The following is a 7,528-nucleotide window of genomic DNA, read 5'->3' as shown; positions in this document are numbered from 1 at the left end:
CTCCCCCGGGAGACTGTCGTCGTCCAAGTACGACATTTCCTACGTTCATATTTCAAAGATTAAACTTGTACAATTAAATATATGTACTAAAAAACCTAAATTAGATCATTATTTTTCGAGAAAATCCAGGCACTCGATATTTCCTACATATTCTAGCACAAGTCATGCCAGAATTCACGGAAAAATCCGGTATGACATTTGCTAAAAAAGGTCATATCAAGCGCCTGAAATTTGCCGGAACGGAAATTAATCAACACTCCGGCAAAACATAGGCCACTCGGAGGTGTAACCAAAACATGACCGGGCACTTGGGCAACCACATATCCTATTTGAGCAACACAGGATATACATGTTTTTATCTACATCATATATATCTTATAGTACTCATATTGACATGGAGATCTGGCTGGTCTCACCTCGAGGTCAGAGGGGGTCGGTGACGGGGACGACGGCGGGGATGATGGAGGGGCTCCTTGATTTCTGCAAAAGCAAAAACCCTATAAGTTATCACTAATACATCCCGAATAATTGCTTAAACTAAAAAATAACAACAAATATGACATGTTCAACTAGTTCTATTAATTCAACTAGTTCTTACTAAATATAAACTTACTATAAATAGGAAAAAAACTAGTTCTTTCTAAAAATAAAGTAGTTCAACTAGTTATTTCAATTTTCTTACTAAAAATACATTAGTTCTATTAATTCAACTAGTTTATTAATTTACTTACTAAACTAGTTCAACTAAAACTAAACTAGTTCAACTAAAACTAAACTAGTTCTATTAATTCAACTCGTTCTTACTAAATATAAACTTATTATAAATAGAAAGAAACTAGTACATCTACTACTACTAATTAACATCTACTACTACATCTACTACTAATTAACATCTACTACTGCTAATTATACAACTAGTTTACCATCACTACTACTAATTAATATCTACTACTACTAAAGATCATTATCTATGAACCCTAAATTAACATCTACTACTACTAAAAAAACATCTACTAACTAAGCAAAGAGACAGGGGGTGGGGGAGGGGTGGGGGGCTTACAGAGAGGGGAGAGACGGTGGCGGGGAGGTGCTCGGCGACGGAGGTAGGGGCGGCGAGGGCGGGCTCGGGATCGGGAGGCGGCGGTCCTGGGCGGGCTCAGGCGGCGGCGGTGAGGTCGAGGGCAGCGACGGTGTGGTCGAGAGCGGCGGCGGGCGGCAGCGATGAGGTTGAGGGCGGGCTCGGGCGGCGGCGGTGAGGGCAGGCTCGGGCTCGGGCGGCGGCGACAGAGGAGTAGGGGAACAGGGGGAAAGGAGGACTTAGCGAAATTTTGAGCCGGGGGGTGGTTAAGTCGATCTAGCAGCAGCGCTCATAAGGAAACGCGCTATAGCTAACTTATCTATAGCGCGTTTTAGAGAAAAACGGTACTGCTAATGGAAGCAGTTATTTCTTTTGTTTATCCTAATATCAGTAACGCTTTGTCCTAAAAAATGCTATAAGTCTAAGCAATGTAAAAATATCAAAAATATACATTGGTCATCATTGATCTTTTTGTGTAGAATCTAAATAGTCAACATGAATCCTCACTGTACCTGTATAGGTACATGCGAGGATTCATATTGCAGCCACAAATCCTACACATATAGTTTAATGAAGACCAAGTGCTCAAGATAGATTGAGAAGTAACATATTTAAGGTGGTAAACACCTTGTTCGCTTAGCAGTATGGGACTAAACTTAATTAGTTGCGGTGATACTTAGCAGCAGCGAGTTTTGAAGAAAAACGCTGCTACTAAGTACTTTAGCAATAGCGCGTCCCTGGGAAGGGCGCTACTACTATATCTAGCCTGGAGGCAACACCGTGGCAATTATAGTAGTAGCGCTCGTTTCACCTAGAGCGCTACTGCTACTGAGATATTAGTAGCGCTGTTTACTGAATATTAATAGCGCTGTTCACCGTGGCAATTAGCAGTAGCGTCTGTTTTTAAACCACACTGCTACTAAGATTGTGTGTATAATGTTTTCCCTAGTAGTGATATCCTTTCAGAGAGTTGAATATTAATTGGTTGTGTGCATGAGTTATATAAATAATAGGTAGATTAGTGATATATATATAAAAACTTGCATGAACTTCTAGATAATTGAATTCAATAAAATTGATTCCTTGCGATGCTTTTGAGATATTAAGGGAGTGATAGACGATTATGTGGGTAAATGATCAAAGTTGAGTATTGAATAAACGGTGTAAAATTTTGTGGGCCCGTACCTTCATTAATTTACAAAAAAGTGGGAACCGCTGGTATTATGAGGGAGGTCTGGGTAGAATGCATCATTAAAATGAACTAATACCATGTGTAAGGTCGAGTAGTGCTCAATGGGCTTGCTCCGCCAACGGACTAGCATTCTAAGTAGTGCGGAACCTTCGTGACGAATAGTCCTATTTGTGAAGTGCCACATTAAAGTTGTGTATTGGATATTTAAACATCACACCACATCTTTGATACAAATATTCGTGCCACATGCAGGTGGGTGTGCTTTTTCAACCCTCCATCGTGCGGTTTTCGATGATGCACCCGTCTATGGGGCTCGCTTGGTCTATGGCTTTGACCGGCCTTGAGAGGGGATAGACCATGGTGAAATCCTATTGGTCTGTGTTAGGAAGGGCCATAGGGACATGTCCAAGTTTGAGCACATGTCTTCACGAGATTCCCTCTTGTCGGCTCGAGGTGCAGGAGTTGAGGTAATTTTACGACTTGCATGCAAGTAAGCTACATGCTGCATGTGGAGGGACTATTACCGTATCAAAGTCTCAGTATGATGTTGTCGTGGTGTTACGGGACGTTCCTGACTTCTTTTTTTGGATAAGGCTTCGTTTCAAAATTTTATTTCATAGAGATACAGACTTGGAAAAACTGTTGTCGGCCAACATAGGAAAAATGGCCATGCAAATTTACTTGCGCCTTAGCACGTAAGTTAAGGCCAAGGGTCGGTGTGTGATGGTAGAAAATATTATGATCTGCTAACTTAATTATTATTTTTTGCTCTAATACCAACTTAAATATAAACATAAAAACAAATTCCATTCTACAATAATTATCATGTAGAAGGAGCAATCGTCGCATGTGGAATTATGCATCTAACAAATGTGAAATAGCTGGAATCACCATAGCCTTCATCCTTTTGAATGTCCATCTTCTAGAACGCTTCAAGAAGATAATGGTGCAATGTCATATTGGCGGTACTGCAGCTTTGTTACCATCCATAAGGACAAGCTATTATAAATCATACATACTCAGCAGGAGATGTTAATAACTACACAAAGTAGGTTTGAGGAAGGCCTTTACAATCAGTGTACCCAGTCAAACAAAATCGTACTTTTACATTTTACACCATGAGCCATGTCAATAACACTGAAAGTTTTCTCCATAAAAAATGTGGATAATTGTACTCAAATCTTTCGGTTATGCAATTCAAGCTAGAGCTACCAACTCCCTCCGTCCCATAATATAAGAGCGTTTAAAAACTCTCTTATATTATGGGACGGAGGGAGTACTTTTGAACAACTAAAAGTGAGAGGGAGTTAACATGTAAGTACATTGTCTTGACGATACGAACTATTTTTGCTGTACAAATTACACTAATGATACTCATACTACTCTGCAGTCCCCATGTAATTGACACAATCAAATACATCATAATTCGTTCTGATATATTTTAATGGCTAAAAATCATTAAATCCACCACACTAAGAGATGGAACGGATCAAAAGCGCAACACTACTAACCCAGGAACCCCCCAAAAGCTCTAATTTTCACAGTTCTGTGCCAAGAGCATCATTTTGCAGGCGGCTGACACTTGCACGTCACAGAGTGTGGTTGAAGCGCCATTCCATTTGTTGGGGCTTCCTCCGCCGTGGCTGCTCATTACCGCTGATCAGCAGGAGTCGCTGGAGGAGGCGATGGATTACAACCCATCAGGAGTTGTTCTTTACTGGGTCTTGGTGCCTACCTCCAGATTCGGTCCTGCATGTATTGACTTCTCATTCCCTGAACTATGTACATCTATATATGATGTAGCGTGCACTAGAACGGGCACGGAGCAAGCAGCTAGTCCATCTACCTGGGTACCATTGCCTGCCAAAACAATATAGCTTCTAGGTAGAGTTTCAGCAGTAACGGCTCGCCTGCAGCTACCCAATGACAAAATCAAAATACTCAACAGCAGACTGGTTATGCAACTGATGGAAAATCATGCAGATAATCTGTAGATAAATAAGTAAAAAATGGAAAATAAATAAATCTGGCAGTGGTAGAGTAGTAAAAGGTGAAAGGAAACAAATTAGTCATATCTGAGTGGATTCCTCTGAAAGACAAGAAAACATGTTAAAGAAGACCAAAAGCAATGCCTTACAGTTTATATGAATCTGAAGCAAAAAGTGTTGATATGGATCCGTATAGAAACAATGGCTGGGCAAGAAACATAAAATTATGTTTGTTTCAAGAATGTACCAAAACAGATGTTAAATTGGTAAGCTTCAGTACAAAGTAGAAAGTCGATAAATATGATTATTGTTTTAGTAGTAAATGGTTGATATATGTATTCTATTTTGGTAGCAACAAAGGCCTCACATGATTAGAAGAAAAAATATCCATTCTATGATGGATCAGAAATTATGCCTTCGCCACACACATGCAGAAAGTAAGCCATATTTTTCTCTTTTTTTCACATGAAAAGATGCATAACTAGTCATGCGGAAACAGCTCCAAAGGAACTGCGCAGACACGCAGGTGAAGAATATATGGTTAGAGTCCTCTTCAGGCCCACAGAGTGGACAGCGCCCGTCCCCAGGGCCATTGCGTTTCAGAACCTCAACACCAGATGGTAGGCGGCCACGAATCCACTGCCACAAGAATATCTTAATCTTCAATGGGAGGCGAATCTCCCAAATAGATGAGAGCGCCTCATGACCGGGCGAGGGGGCGATGGCCAGATAGAGAGATTTGGTGGAGAATTGACCGGATGGTTCAAGGCGCCATCTAGCGCGGTCGTCGTCAGTCGTGAGATCCGGCTCATGGAGAGCCACACAGTCAAGCAAATCCTGCCAGTCCGCATTCTCCGCAGGACCAAAAGGCCTTCGGAACGCAAGGCGCCCAAGGTCGAGAAGGGCGTTTGCCAAGGAGATCTGGGGGGCCACCGCAATGGAGAACAGGACCGGAAACCGGGACGCCAGGGGTGCGTCTCCAGTCCAGCGATCAAACCAAAACAGCGTGGCGGTGCCGGACCCGATCTCAATTGAGGTCCCTATCCGAAGGACAGGGAGGAGCTGGATGACAGATTGCCAGAACTGGGAGCCTCCAGAGCGTTGACAGAAGGCGAGTGGCTGTCCGCGGAGGTACTTCTGCTGAATAATGCGCAGCCACATGCCACCATCTCCATTGTTAATCCTCCAGAGCCATCGAGTCAAAAGGGCTATATTCATGCGTTTGGATGACATGATCCCAAGGCCGCCCTGGTCGCGGGGTTTACAGATCTAGGACCACTTGACCATGTGGTATTTCTGCTTGTCACCCTCGCCGGCCCAGTAAAATCGCCCCTGAACGGTGGCAATCTTGTGATGAAGAGTCTCTGGAAGGCTGTAGAAGCTCATAATGAATAAGAGGAGGCTGGCGAGGGACGAGTTAATAAGAACCGTACGGGCCGCTTTAGGAAGCCACCGTCCCTGCTAGGGCTCGATCCGGTGTTGGAGCTTCCCCACCGTGGGGCGCAGCTCAGCCACGGTAAGCCTAGTGTCGCTAATGGGTATCCCAAGATAGGTCGTGGGGAAGCACCCAAGCTGGCAGTTAAGTCGATCCGCGATGCTCTGCCACTCGTCTTGGGAGTAGCCCAAGATCATCACCTCACTCTTGTCGAAGTTGATCCTTAGGCCGGACATCTGTTGGAAGCACAGGAGGAGGAACTTGAGGTTCGAGATATCACTCGCGGAGCCCTCCACCATGATGATGGTATCATCCGCATATTGGAGAAGGGAGACCCCGTTGCCTCCAACAAGGTGCGGGACAATCCCCTTGATGTGTCCTGCCGCCTTGGCCTTATCGAGGATGGCCGCCAGCGCATCAACAACTATGTTGAACAGGAACAGGGAGAAGGGGTCGCCCTGGCGGACCCCACTGGGGAAGAACGGGCCGATCTCCCCATTAATGTTCACCGCTATGCGGCCGGAAGAGACCAACTGCATAACTCTGGTCACCCATCTATCTTCGAAACCTTTCCGAAGCAAACATTCCCGAAGGAAGGCCCAGCTGACCGTGTCATACGCCTTGTGGAAGTCCAGTTTCAGAAAGACTGCCTTGAGGTGTTTGGAGCGCACCTCATGGAGAGCTTCGTGGAACACTAGGAACCCATCAAGGATATAACGGCCCTGGATGAAAGCTGACTGATCAGGGTGAGTGATCCAGTCAGCTATAGGGACCACCCTAATGGCGTACCCCTTGGCCAGGATGCGGAAGATGACGTTAATCACCGTAATCGGCCGGAATTGTCGAATGTCTGAGGCACCCGGCACCTTAGGAATGAGCGTGATTACCCCATAATTCAGCCGGCCGAGGTCAATGGTCCCAGCCATGAACTCGTCAAATAGGGCCATCACCTCAGGTTTGATCACCTCCCAGAAGGACTGAAAAAACTTCACTGGAAGGCCATCCGGGCCAGGGGCCGAGGAGGAGTTCATGCCCTTAATGGCTGCCCAGACCTCCTCCTCGGAGAACGGGGCCGTGATGGCCGCATTGTCCGCCGGCGAGACGCAGCAGTGGCCAGGCCAAATGTCTTGGGCTAGAGCAAGACCTCCCCGAGGGGAGGCAGAGAATAGGTCTCTGTAGAAGCCATCAACATGCGCCTGGATGTCCTCCGGGCGCTGGAGGAGGGTCGGGCCATCCCACAAGAGGGGGATGGAAGTGCAGCGCCTACGGCCATTAGCGATAGCCTGGAAGTAGGCAGTATTGGCGTCCCCCTTGAGGACCCAATTCTGTGTACCTCGCATGCGCCAGTAGGCTTCCTCGTCAGTGTAGATGACCGTGAGCTGATCTTCCAAGTCGTACCTAAGCATCCATTCGTCTGCCGAGAGACCCGTAGTGTCAGCCCGGAGGTCGAAGGCCTGGATGTCGTCGAGGAGAGCTTTCTTCCTCTCACGGATGTCCCGACCCACGTTAGCACCCCATCCTTTCATGAACTCCCGCGACCGCTTGGCGCAGAAATGCCAAGAGTCAACGGCCGACATGGCCCTATGGGGAGCGTCCCTCACCTCACGCCAACGGCCGCCCACCGCAGCAGTGAAGCCTGGCTGGCGCAACCAAAAGGTCTCAAAACGGAAGCGTGGCGGCAGCGGAGGACGTTCATTCTCCGAGCAGAGGAGAAGGGGTACATGATCTGACCCAATCCGCGTGATCGCCCGCAGCGATGCAGGGGACATCGAATGTCCCACTCAGGGGAGACGAAAACTCGATCGAGGACCGAGCGAGTCGGATCGACTTGGCGG

The 7,528-nt window shown here is 46.3% G+C and overlaps 1 pseudogene; it reads right to left on the bottom strand.

Annotated features, from left to right (window-relative positions):
• Positions 1 to 4,660: 4,660 nt before the first annotated feature.
• LOC147981819 (uncharacterized) lies at positions 4,661 to 7,270 on the bottom strand (annotated as a pseudogene).
• Positions 7,271 to 7,528: the final 258 nt, after the last annotated feature.

Source organism: Triticum urartu, chromosome 3A, assembly GCF_056163025.1.
Source record: "Triticum urartu cultivar PI428250 chromosome 3A, HENAU_Tu73, whole genome shotgun sequence".
NCBI classification, from domain to species: Eukaryota; Viridiplantae; Streptophyta; class Magnoliopsida; order Poales; family Poaceae; genus Triticum; species Triticum urartu.
Note: the sequence above shows the minus strand (reverse complement) of the source record. Positions and strands in the feature narration are given on the sequence as shown.